Consider the following 13,963-nt stretch of genomic DNA (forward strand, 5'->3'; position numbering starts at 1 on the left):
TGTACATATGTGTGTGTGTGTGTGTGTATGAGAAAACGTGTGTGTGTATGAGAAAACGTGTGTGTGTGTGTGTGTGTGTGTGTATTTGGGCACAGATGGCGTATATTTCTGCACGCCAACGGTCGTGCATGTCATTAGTGCTAGAATGTGTGTCTACAAAGTTATTCTGTTTCCATCTGTTTTTATTTGATGGTTTGTGTTTTCACCAAGCATGAGTGAGCATGCAAATATGTGCTGGTCAGTGTGTGTGGGGGTCAGCATGTGTGTGTGTATCCTCACATGTGATCGTCTATGTATTTTTGGATGCCAATGGCCAAGGACTGTCCCTTTAAGGTCTAACGTCTTTAAAATAAATATACATATAAACATAAATAAATGCACAAGCACAGACAAGGCCTGGATAAGAATAGGTACACACATTTCTTAAACCTATGGTTTAAAACAGCAGCCTAAATCACACACACATGTACACACTTGCACGCGCACACACACACACACACACACACACACACACACACACACACACACACACACACACACACACACACACACACGAAGAGCAACATCTGGAGTTCTTTAAATCAGTACAGACAGTCTTAAGCCACACTGATCTGAAAGCCAGACTTCACCAACACCACATATTGTGGTTCGGTGAAGAGAGCAAGAGAAAGAAAGAGAAAGAGAAAGAGAGAGAGAGAGAGAGAGAGAGAGAGAGAGAGAGAGAGAGAGAGAGAGAGAGAGAGAGAGAGAGAGAACGATCACAGCCAAATTACTGTGTTCATTAAAAGAACAGACGCTAACACTTCTCACACACATACACAGAGCCCAGTAAACTGTTCAATATGTGGAGGTTGCTGCACCGACCCGAAACAGCACAGAAGAGATCCAGAAAGCAATCAGAGCCTCCAGAATTTAACTATATTAAACACCTTCCTGCAAACGACACACTCCCCAATGTAATGAAGACATTCATCTTCCAGGTAGGAATATGAATTATACCTTCATTAAGACTGCCCAAATATGTCGACTGAAACAATTAAGAAACTAAAAAAAACCCAGGGATGATAAGTGGTTTGACACGAGTGTTTGGAAATAGGACCGAACGAAGAAATAAATGAGATTTTCAGAATTCAGAATAAAAAAAATACGCATAATTGACTAGAAATGAAGAGCCCATACGAAAATAAAATTGTTTGTAGGAACAACATAATATGTAGAAGAAAACAGTTAAACAAAACAAAAGGATGCAAACGGAAGTCACTTCACTTTTTTTGTTTGAAAACAGAATCAGAAAAAAAAGAAGAAAAAAAAAGAAGACATTTCATTATATTTTTACAACAAACGAGCTGAAATATTCCCAGCTCTCATATATTAAGTTCCAGCATATTGATCTCACACTGTACTACCATCATGATACACTGTCGTGGGGATTCTCTGGTGTCAGGACTTTTATAACTCCACTGCAACGAGGAATTGAGCGTCAGGATATTTTTATGTACCCATCCTTTCTATTTTATTCATTTTCCTTATTTTTACTGAATTCATTTATTTATAATCTTCTACTTTCTTTTAACAAGGTTCCAACCTTTTGCTGCCACTTTACAAGCAAATCTCCAGTAAAATATTCAGGATAAATATTATAATCATTCGTCATATTAAAACATCTTTAAGCATCACGTCGTACATTATTATATTCGTCGTGTCTACTGCTACAACTCTCAGTAATGAGCAAAAACCTGAGAAAAACACATGAATCTCTCATGATGTAGTCCCTGACATCTGGACTCATGGTCTCATAACTTCTGTGTTCAGAAATGGAGATGGATTTGATCCGAATAATTACCAGGCCATCTGTGTGAACAGTAATCTAGGGAAAGCTTTTGTACTATTATTCATTCAAGACTTAAACACTCTCATCAAGCCAGTTGGATTTGTGCCAGATTATAGGATCCTGGGTCATCGTGATGCCTCGCTCAGCTCCTAACCAACACGAAACAAAACAAACGTAGATATTTGTTTTGCGGAGATGTAAGAAAGCAGACGGATGCCCCGTTGACATTCGACTGTGTTTGGAACAACGGCCTGGTTTACAAAGCTTGCGGAATGTGTAGAGGATAATTCACAATGTTAATAAGGTATGAACAGTACACTCTGAAGTGAGCAGTGTTTAACCTTTACATGACCGAACAGGCCGCCATTTTAGAGCGTCCTGCAGCACCTGGTCTCGCTCGGCACAACTCAGAGATCAAATTGCTCCTCTAAGAGAACGACCTGATTCTGCTGCCCCCCACTGAACACGGCCTAAAGCACAGTCTGGATCTACTGGAGCATGACTGACAGACCTGGAGCCTGACAGGAAACATGAAAAAGACTAAAACAGTCATTTTCCAAAAGAGATCCAGACCTCGGGGCACTGCTGAGCCCCGGCTGAACAGAGACATCATGGACATCCATTACTGGGTCAGACTGAGCTGATTATAATCCAGCCATTTACAGACATTACGGTTACATGATCTTGTTTATTTATTTAACAGCCACAATATAGTCAAACATTGGTACGTACAATATAACAGACGGAATGTACTTAGGGCAACCCCTGTCACTTGTAAGGCTTTTGGTTTGGTTTGTTTTTTAGCAGGAATTTATAAGCATCATACTGGCCACTTTAATAGAAACCAGTAAATCTGCTCTTTCAAGCAGTTATCTAATCAGCCGATCACGCAGAAGCAGCACATACTGTATGCATACGATCATTCAGTTACGTGCACGTCCAGAGATTTAGTTTCATTCAATTTTCCCATCGAACCTCAGAACGGGGGAAAAGTGATCTAGATGACTCTGAGTAGGGCTTGGGTAAAGGTTCAGATGGGCTGGTTCATCTCCTGAACTGTTTACACGAAATCATCGAATGTGTTCACACAGAATATAGTGAAAATATTCAGATTCCTGAATCTTCTGATTATTTTCTGACCGCTGGCATTTCCACACACAGAGCTGCCTTTCACTGAAATTCTGTTCAACATATACACACATACTTTATATAAAGCAAGAGAGACTTGTATCCCTCATGCTGCTAGATGTGGTTACAATAAGCTTCGTGAGATTAAAGACTAAATACAATCAGTACTACTTTCTACCATGATATCAGTAGAACATTGCCTATATTGCAGGAATACATACATTCATTCATTCATTCATTTTCTACCGCTTATCCGAACTTCTCGGGTCACGGGGAGCCTGTGCCTATCTCAGGCGTCATCGGGCATCAACACACACACTCTCATTCACTCACACACTCACACACTACGGACAATTTTCCAGAGATGCCAATCAGCCTACCATGCATGTCTTTGGACCGGGGGAGGAAACCGGAGTACCCGGAGGAAACCCCCGAGGCACGGGGAGAACATGCAAACTCCACACACACAAGGCGGAGGCGGGAATCGAACCCCCAACCCTGGAGGTGTGAGACAAACGTGCTAACCACTAAGCCACCGTGCACCCCTGCAGGAATACATATTAAATAAAATTTGGGGAAGGCATAAATTACATTTAGGTCAGTCTTGTGCTAAATGTCAGTCTTTAATGTTACTTTAATCTAAATAAATAAACTGCATGTGTCTTAAACTTTTTTGTGCTTACTGATTTTAGCAGCACGGTTGTGTTGCAATTAAACAGCAAACCCATTTTCACAGAATATGGCTGAAATCAGTGAGGTATAAGATTCATGTCCCTCCACTAGAGTGAGTGGAAATTGCTACATAAACCATAATGTTACCCACTGGGACAAACATCCAGCTGAAATTATGCAAGTCTGAAAAAGCGAGTGCTGACATAGCCTCCCAACCCTCAACAGCTTCACCAAGACTTCTACTGTTACACTTATTTGCTTTTTGTCTTCTCATTTCCCTTCCTTTGTTTCGAACTCTTCCTCTCCGATCCAAAGCGAAATCCGAATGCAATCAAAGCCGACGCTTCATGAATTTCTTAATACATCGCTTCTTGTTATTTTTGACGACACTTTGGCAAAGCTGCAGCTAAATATGGCCGTGCCAATAAAGCTCATCATACTGAAATCAAATGGAGAGAGAGAGCAACTTGAAGATGCAGCCAGTCGAAATAATACATCCTGACATCTGTCCCTGCCCAGTGCTCCAGGGAGAGACGGAATGAGAGAGACCCAGAAAAAAAAAGAATGAGGTAGAGGAATGGAAAAAGCGTGAGGACAAAAAGAGCTGATGGATTGTGCAAGGAGAACAAGTGATGACAGTGAAATGACACTGTGTGTGTGTGTGTGTGTGTGTGTGTGTGTGTGTGTGTCTGTGTGCTGCAGGTGGACGTGTGTGGTTGTGTCTTTGTGTGTGTGTGTACATGTTGCTTCATGGGATTATGGGCTGACTGTTCTCTGTCTCTGTGTGTGTGTGTGTGTGTGTGTGTGTGTGTGTGTGTGTGTGTGTGTGTGTGTGTGTGTGTGTGTGTGTGTGTGTGGTGAGATTTGCTGAATGTGACATACTTTCTGTTGTCTGTCTTTCCTCAGTGGATTTGCAGATTGAAGCTGGGTTTGGAAGCCTGCACATTTGGAAGGATGCTGTTTTGGCGGTGTGTGTGAGGCAGCGGATAAGAGAGGGAATGAGCTTCTGTGTGTGCAAGTGTGAAGGAGGGAGGGAGCTGATTAGATGGATTGTTTAGGATTTCTGTACTTGAAGCATCAGTGCAATGTGCAGTTTCTTTGTTGATTTGTTTCTAAACAAACACAGCACTATCTAGAGGTCTGTGTGGCTGTCAATCTCAGTGAAGGAGGAGTGGTTATGGTCACTCCCAGTAAAGGAGGAGTGGTTATGGTCACTCCCAGTGAAGGAGGAGTGGTTATGGTCACTCCCAGTGAAGGAGGAGTGGTTATGGTCACTCCCAGTAAAGGAGGAGTGGTTATGGTCACTCCCAGTGAAGGAGGAGTGGTTATGGTCACTCCCAGTGAAGGAGGAGTGGTTATGGTCACTCCCAGTGAAGGAGGAGTGGTTATGATCACTCCCAGTAAAGGAGGAGTAGTATTATGTAGATTAGAATGGAGGCATGTTTTCTTTCATAATAAAATGCAAGCATAAAACACATTATAAACACATATTATGCTCATCTGATTAAATGTGGATTCATTTTTCATCAGGTTCAATATATTCAAACCATGTGCTAAAGTAGCTTACACAGATAAGGTGTGCATGACAGGCAGAACATGCAAAAGTTTGAACAGGAATTATTTTTGGTTCTCTCTCTCTCTCTCTCTCTCTCTCTCTCTCTCTCTCTCTCTCTCTCTCTCTCACACACACACACACACACACACACACACACACACACACACACACACACACACACACACACTCTCTCTCCTCTCTCTCTCTCTCTCTCTCTCTCTCACACATGCACGCTCACACTCTCACACTCTCTCTGTGTCAGATATCCAAACTTACAGAACTACATCTGCTATCTCAAAACTACCAGCACAATCTTCACCACCACTGCACCAGCAACTCAAGTGGAGTGTGAGGTCTGGGTTGAAAATGCAGTTTCCTGTAAATATATTCCTTATCGCACCTCTGCCTGTTTCAGACACTTCAAGTTAGAGAGCAGGCTATTAGCTTGTTAGTGAACACACACACACACACACACACACACACACACACACACACACACACACACACACACACACACACACACACACACGCGCGCGCGCGTGCACACACAAAACACTCTGTCCTATTATCTCAGGTTGTTTAGAGTTTGGAGTGTGGGGCATGAGGATTAAGTTGGATCCATAACTCTGAATAGAGGCAGGTTGTGTGTGTATGTGTGTGTGTGTGTGTGTGTGTGTGTGTGTGTGTGTGTGTGTGTGTGTGTGTCATTCCCCTACAGAATTAATTACCTTAATTAAACTGCATAATTGCATGTATTAAAAGAGTGGATAGAGAATGTGACAGAGACTGGGGAAGCCCAGCCCAGGCCAGGCAGACAGAGTGGTGTGACAGACACTTCAGAGTTAATAAACATCTTATAAATCAGCACATTGTTCTGGGTGATGTGTAATTAAAAACCTGCTTAAATGGCATTTTAAGCAGGAACAGTGGGTAATGTACGCTACGATCCCCGCTTCCTAATCTATGCAAGTTGATCTAAATCCTCGCAGGCTGTAGTCCTGTTACGTGTTATTCTAGAACCCTAAGCCCTGAAGCGGAACCCAAATCGACCTATCACGGCGCAGAAAACCGGTCCACTTACATTACAAGGCTGATCATATCATCAAGGCGATCGGTTACCCACAAACACCACTTCCCAAAACTACAACATGGTTTTTGCATTCTTAACGACGATTAAAATCTCAGAGTCGTATGACAGCATGCAACAAATTATTCTTTTGGCATTGTGCATGCTATTAAAACAAGAAAATGGCTGGAAAGAAAGCAAGAAAGCAAGAAAGAAAGAAAGCAAGAAAGAAAGCAAGAAAGAAAGAAAGAAAGAAAGAAAGAAAGGAAAAAAGAAAGAAAGAAAGAAAGAAATGGAGCAGGCTTCAGTGAGGGTGAGGGGGTGGGGGCAGGATGCTGGATAGAGACTGGAACTCAGACAAATATCTCCTTGTATTGTATTGGATGTCCCAAAAAATTTGATTTATAAAATAAAGAAGGCACAGATGTGCTAGAGTACAGAACCCATACTCAGTCCGCCCGGGAAGACCAAATCAAATTGAAGAGGCAGTTTAATGAAATTCAAAAGTGTGTGTGTGTGTTGCGAGTGAGCTAAACCGTGCACTTTTGTCCTCGTCTCTCTGGCGTGCACACACAGAACAGCTCGTCAGCACAATCCTCCTCGAACACCATAATCTCTGTGCACGCACAGCAAACATCCTTGCTGCTTAAAGTCCTGCTTATCCAAGATGTCGCTCTGTGTATGTGTGTATGTATGTGTGTGTGGTTGTGTATATAATAGATATATGAGCTAAGAGAGATTTATAGCATGAACAAGTCCGACTGCTGCGTTAAGGCCTGTATTTCAATCGTGCGTCTGTCTCGGAGTGTAAATTACAGCATGTGTAATTCGCCGGCGTGCTTGTTTCATTGTGCAGAGTTGTGTAGCTGCAGCTGTGTGTGCGCGTGTTGTAAATGCATGCTGTGTTCATTATGGCCATTAATGGGTCATGTTTGTGTGATCCCGCACGCTAAATCACGGTCATGTTTGCATGTCTGTGCATTCGGGCCGCCGAGATGGTGTCAAGGGTCAATGGCATGGTGCAGGCTGTATAAACCGGCCCCCTGTTCCCGGGAAACACATCCCTCCACAAGTAGTTCCTTGGAAGAATGTGGAACAATGTACGCTTTGTCCACTTTCTCCTCAGAGAGAGAGAGAGAGGCTGTCAAGGGGGGCCTGATGAGTTTGTGTCAGTGTTTATGTTCTAACGGTAGCTGTTAAATTAATCACAGTGTTCATGTAAGAATGAACTTGATCATTAGGGAAAGAAATCCACACTCACACAAGCATCAAACGGTGTCATAAAGCACATATGGCACTAATAAACACAAGGCCACGTTTGCTCCTACAGAGAGACGATGGTTCTGAATGCTGACCTAAATTGGAGAGGCGACTTGTCACATTCTCTTATTCACACTCAGCACACTTTTTCCTTTCAATGTACTGTTACCGGTCCCCTGTTTCGCTCCTTCTCTCTCTCTATCTATCTCTCTCCATCATTAGAGAGATATTTCTCAACCCAAAAAGCCCAGAGTCTCTCCCACTTCCCCTCTCTGTCCCGACCTACATTTATCCGCGTCCTCATCAGTATGAATGTCCTTGTGTTAAAAGTGTTTGTGTGCGTTTATGTAACCCTCATCTTCTCTTCTTTTTTCCATTTGCTGTCACAGTTATCCTGTTCTCTGTCTCTGAGAACACTTCGGTACCCGGCCGTGTCGATTGGCGAACGCGGCCGCACCAAACTCCTCTTGTCCGCTGACAGCAGAGCGAGCCAGATGTGTGACCCAGCTGAACAGAATAGCAGCATGTTAGCCATATTAAACAGGGTCATTAAACGTGTTAATGCACACTTCCACCAGCGTTGCTTCTTTTCACTCATCCCATTGCTCTGTTAAGGTCTCCTTCCTCTCTCCTGCTCTCATCTTCCCTCTAGGTGTATGTGTGGATTTAATGTTGGGCAGAAAAGGGGAAGTGAAATCATAGGGTTTTAAAATGCTCAAATATTTATCAGATATAGATCTCTTTCAATCCTTGGCTCCCTTAGCTCTTTCCCTCCCTCTTTCACTACTCAGTTTCCTCTCTCTCCCTCATAACTCACACAAGGAGCAAACACATACAGGGTAAATAAAGCAATTAACGCCCTCATCACACCTACAACAAACAGAGAGCTGTGTAGGCATACAGAGAATAAACACACACACACACACACACACACACACACAGACACACACGTAGACACATCCAGGTAAGCAGACAGAGAGAGGCACGGTCATTACACTGAGCTTTAACAAAGCATCATGGCAGCAGATGCCATAGACAAACGCAGTGCAGATGTGGCCACTGGTGTGTATTTGGGAGCTGTGTTAATCTCCAAGGCTTGTATTCGACTGTGTGTGTGTGTGTCAGTGTGTGTATAAGCGTGTGTGAGCTATTCTCTGCTCCCTGACTCCAGATGTACCACTCGCCCCTCTCTCTTACCCTCACTTTGCCTCTGTGCCTCTCTTGCTTTCCTTTCTGCACCTATTCAGTCATCCATCACTTTCTTCTCCTCCTTCAGCTCTCGTTCATTTTTCATCCCCGCCTCTGTCTCTCTGCTCCTGAGTGACAGGTTGCCATCTGTCTCTGCCTGCTGTCACAGCAACACGCAGCAACAGCAAACCCGCTGCAGATCCACTCCTGTCAGAGCTGTGCACTCTGACTGACAACCTAATGTGTGTGTGTGTGTGTGTGTGTGTTGTGGATACGGCGAGACAAGTTCAGAGTTGTGTTACAGTTACACTAACGTTTATGAAACATCGATCACTTCTCTCTCCTCTCTCTCCCCCCTCCCGGCCGTTCTTTATCTCTCTTAACCTTTTGCTCTCTCACTGTGTCCCAAATGGTGCATTTATAATCTTTTCATGAGGTCTGCAAGACTTATCCTCTGAACATGGTCTCTTAATGCACTCTGCCGAAGCCTTGCATCAGCGTGAACTCAGCAGTCATCCACTCCAAACAGCATGCGATGGTTAGCCAGTACTAATCACAGTGTATTTCTTTATACCTGCATGTAACTACATAACATGGGGCAGCATTTTATTTACTGCATTCGGCTGATGCTTTATTGTCTCCGTCAATCGCCACCCTCATGCTAGTGCAAATAAGTCAGGGATCTGACATCAATATTTTCTGAAACAAATCCGTTAAACTAGTTAATCTAGTACAACTGACTGCCTAATGTATTGTAAACTGCAGAATTCGTTAGGGAATCAGTATGGAGGCTACAGGAAGCTGATTTTACTACAGTACGCACTTTATATTTGCATGTGAAAGCTTGTAAAACGATTACATCCATTCATCCATTTCTATTCAGGAAGTTCTTCAGCTCAGTTACGGCCTCAGTGAATCCACAGCAAACCTCAGGAAGACAGATTTGTAATTACTGAATCGGATAAAAGTGTACCCTCTGATAAGCTAAACCCATATGTAACATAGGTTCAATCCTATATTAATCCTATGCAACCGTCAGCAATGTTCAGACCTGGAGGTGGACCACAAGAATTCAGGCACCATGTGAGACAAAGCTTTTCTCTTTCACTCTTCTGTCTCTTACCCTGATCTTTATCATGTAGTTGTGTATATTCCAAAACGGAATATGTGGGTAGACACTTTGTGTATTTGTACTTCATTAGAGCAAAAATGTCTCATAGATGGCACAATACAAACATCCTTTTTGTCTAGGCCTTACCTCTTCACATGTGTTTAATAAGATATGTTTTTCTTTTATCCAATAAGATGTCAGGGTTAGAGTTCAGTTCAGTATGTTAAAAGCATGACACTTAGATGTGAAGAGTACACGTGATAAACCTAAGGAGAAGAAAACATCTCTATCTCTCTCTCTCTCTCTCTCTCTCTCTCTCTCTCACACACACACACACACACACACACACACACACACACACACACACACACACAAAATTATGTAGTATGTGTTCCAGCTCATTTGAAGCCCACTGACTGAATTAACCCGTGCATAAGAGGTAATTTAAACAATTTCCCTTAAAGGCAGTGGCCTGTTACATGCACATGCTTACAGATTACATATGAGCACAAACACACACACACACACACACACACACACACGCGCGCGCACGCGCTCACATGCACGCACAGATGCACACACACACGAACACACACACAAACACACACAAACACAGAGTTAAATGCAAAGGCATAGTGCACAACCAATTAAGCATGTACTCTAAACTATAATAGAACTTGCAATGGTCACGCTCTCTCTCTCTCTCTCACACACACACACACACACACACACACACACACACACACACACACACACACACACACACACACACACACACACACACACACACACACACACACACAAACTGAATTAAATGTTCAGTGACCCTTACAATGTCCTACTATATGATCCAAATCACACCTCATCTCCATCAGGCTAATCGCTCTATCTGTCTGTTTGTCTTTCCATTTACCTCAATTTGTCTCGGTGCTAATCACAATGACGAGACATCAAAATGAAACACAGACACACAGAGACATGGCCAGATGATCTCTACTCCACACAACAAAACTGTTGGAAAACAAACTGTTCAGGTGCTTTTTGATATTTTAGAGACATTACTGATGATCAACTGTCCATGTAATCATTAATATACTTTTGATATAATATATCCCACAGCTTATTTTATCCAAAAATGTTCAAGGGATAAGCAGCAGCTCTCAGGCTTGGCTAAGATTTAAACTCACAACCTTGGTCACCACAACAGAACTGTAAAATCTGCAAAATAGTGATTTCTGTTTGTCACCAGGCTGTAGATGTATTTACAGACAAATAGTTCAGCCAAAAATAAAATTGACGCAATTTACACAACATGTTGTCAGTGAGCCAAGACATGTTTGATGTACTTTTCCACTGATGGCTAACATTGCTAAAAAGTAACGGAAACATATAACTGCCAAGTTGTTTGGTATCTCAGTTTTGCTTATGTGGTTTCTGACAGAGAACGATATAGCTAGTAACGACACAAAAGAATTCTGCAATACTTTCATTCTCAGTGTACTTAGAGTGAAGTGTCATGCCAGGGAACGTGTGAAGAAGCCCTGGAATCCTGTGGAATGCAACAGCAATTTTTTAAAAACAGGCGATCAGATGCAGAGTTTGTATCAACGCTGGAGTGTAGTAGATGGGGCAGGTTTCTCATGCTGTCTTTTTATCAGTACATTATTATCAATAAATACTTCATCCTGGTCGGGACTGTTGTGGTTTAAATTACTTAGTCATTTATATGTTGGGAAATAGAACCAATTAAGTTTATTAGAAGCCATCATGGGCAGGCAAAAACAAAAACTACAGGAGTGGGAGAGATTGGTCAGAATTTGTTCAGGAGTAGGTAGGAGAGGAAATTGGAAAAACAGTCCCACACATAACTCAGAGCAAGCATCAGGGAGGAGGTGGATGTTAAAATGCAGACCGCAGATGCAGAATTGTACTACAGAAGTCATGCTAATGATAATATATTAAGGTGTCCTGCAGTTTGCAGGATGATAAATTGGCAGTTAGGGGCTTCTCTTAATTGTTATCAACTTTGCTATCTTTAATATCATGGCTCCAGCGTCAAACTAAACAATCAAATTTTGGACACCAAACACGTCCTGGCTGATTTATTACATTCCGGGTTACTGAGATGTTGTATACAGTTTATTTTTTGGTTAAACTATTCCTTCAATTCGAGACTGTTTATACAGCTGCAGATTGGGGATAAACAATAACTCTCTCTCTCTCTCTCTCTCTCTCTCTCTCTCTCTCTCTCTCACTGATCCATCTGTGTTTCTTTCCTTCTCTTTCCATTTATAACTCACAGTCTCAGACCCTCCCTCTATCAGCAAGTCTGTTTCTTTCTCTTCTCGTTTCTATCTCTACCTGCATTGTTCCCTATCTTAGTCGTTCTCTCTCCTTCAGCTGCTCTCATTACGTGTTGACCCACCTCTCCACCTGTCCATTTTCTATCTATAAATGCACATATGTGTGTGTGTGTGTGTGTGTGTGTGTGTGTGTGTGTGTGTGTGTGTGTGTGTGTGTGTGTGTGTGTGTGTGTGTTTGTTTGTGTGTCTGACCTTGCAGTTGAGACCTCATCGATCCACTCAGCCTGTCAATTGATTTGCTGGGTCTGCTGGAGCAACGATAAAGGCCCTGGCAGGGAGTGTGTGTGTATGTGTGTGTATGTGTGTGTGTGTTAATGGCAGTGACACCTCTCAGCCTGTATAGATGGAATAAATGTGGCATGTACACACACACATTCTCATCCACACAAAAACACACACACACACACACACACACACACACACACACACACACACACACACACACACACACACACACACACACACACACACAGAGCAGTAGCAGCAGTCATGGCAGGTTAAAACACCTTTCGCCTGATTGTTATCGGTGAGCCACAGCATCTATCAAAAACACTAACTGAGGCATAAATTTAACCTTCAACTTACTTACCCCACAATATATATATTTGGGGCAAATAAGCTTTAAAAATTGAGCCATCTGATGTAGCTAATTATTAGCATTCGTTCGAGTATTACTGGATACTGGATATATTGTTAATGATAGTTAATTCTAACACCAAGTGTCCATCACTATTCTGCCTCTGTGATTTCTGAAGTATTCCCATTCCGAAAATGTTAACATTTATCTGTAAACCTAACTTGTTTCTCCTGTTTGCTAACAAACGTTTTTAGCATTACATACTAGTTCTTTTTGCAGCTCACTAGCTAACAAATAAATAAGATAAGCCTAACGATATACATTGTCAAGCTTCTAGAAATCCAGTAATAGTTATGATTTTTTTAACATGCTGGATAGAGTCTCAAACTGCTAGAGCTCCATTTCCTTTAACAGAGTAATAATAACATGTGTAGCCATGTAGCAGCTCTGCTGTGAGCTCCTGCGCTAAAATCCACCACAATCGCATAAGCGTCGCTTTACAACATGTCACCATTCAAAATATTTTTCACAAAAGTGTTTTGTATTTGGAATACCGGTATTAGAAAAGAAATGCTGGCCAGCCCTGCCGGTATTGAGAGTCTCTACAGAAACGACTGCACTAAGGCATTACAGTAGGAACAAGTCAGAACAAATAGGAGTGGAAAGCAGGAGGCAGCTCTCCCATTCATCACCCTTCCCATGTAATCCCTCTTTCCATATCTTTTCTTTCTGTCCAACCTGTTCCCCCTCCCAACTTTTCTCACTTCCCCTCTCGCGAGTACACCTTCTGTCTCCCTTGCTTTCTGTCATTCTGTCTCGCTCTGTTTTCCATGTGTGAATAGATACTAAAATAACATCCGTACAACTTTTTTAATCAAATATATTTTTGCTTTAAAATATGTGAGAAAAAGTGCAAATAAAAGTAAAACATATTTTACAGAATACTTTTCTCTCCAATCCGGAGGTGAGACGCCGGTGTTTGTGCTAGCTTGTTTTCTTTACCTGCCACCATGTGCCGTTCCAGACACAACTCCCCCAAAAAAACATGACCTTTAACAAGATGGTTCCATGTGATAGCCTTCATTATGTGCTAAATCTAGGCCGAGAATCAGAGGAAAAATGAAAACAAACCTAAAACCAGAATGAGCAATGAACATTTGGAGATGGCAAGAACATTAGTAGACAAATCAAGTCATGAAAACACCCCCCTCA

General features: G+C 42.2%; 1 protein-coding gene across 1 annotated transcript in view; it reads right to left on the reverse strand.

The window, feature by feature from the left end:
* The window catches only part of efnb3b (ephrin-B3b), a 66,346-nt gene that overhangs the window by 21,325 nt on the left and 31,058 nt on the right, over positions 1-13,963 (reverse strand). The gene's annotated exons all lie outside the window — the stretch shown is intronic.

Source organism: Tachysurus fulvidraco, chromosome 1 (assembly GCF_022655615.1).
Source record: "Tachysurus fulvidraco isolate hzauxx_2018 chromosome 1, HZAU_PFXX_2.0, whole genome shotgun sequence".
Classification (NCBI taxonomy): domain Eukaryota; kingdom Metazoa; phylum Chordata; class Actinopteri; order Siluriformes; family Bagridae; genus Tachysurus; species Tachysurus fulvidraco.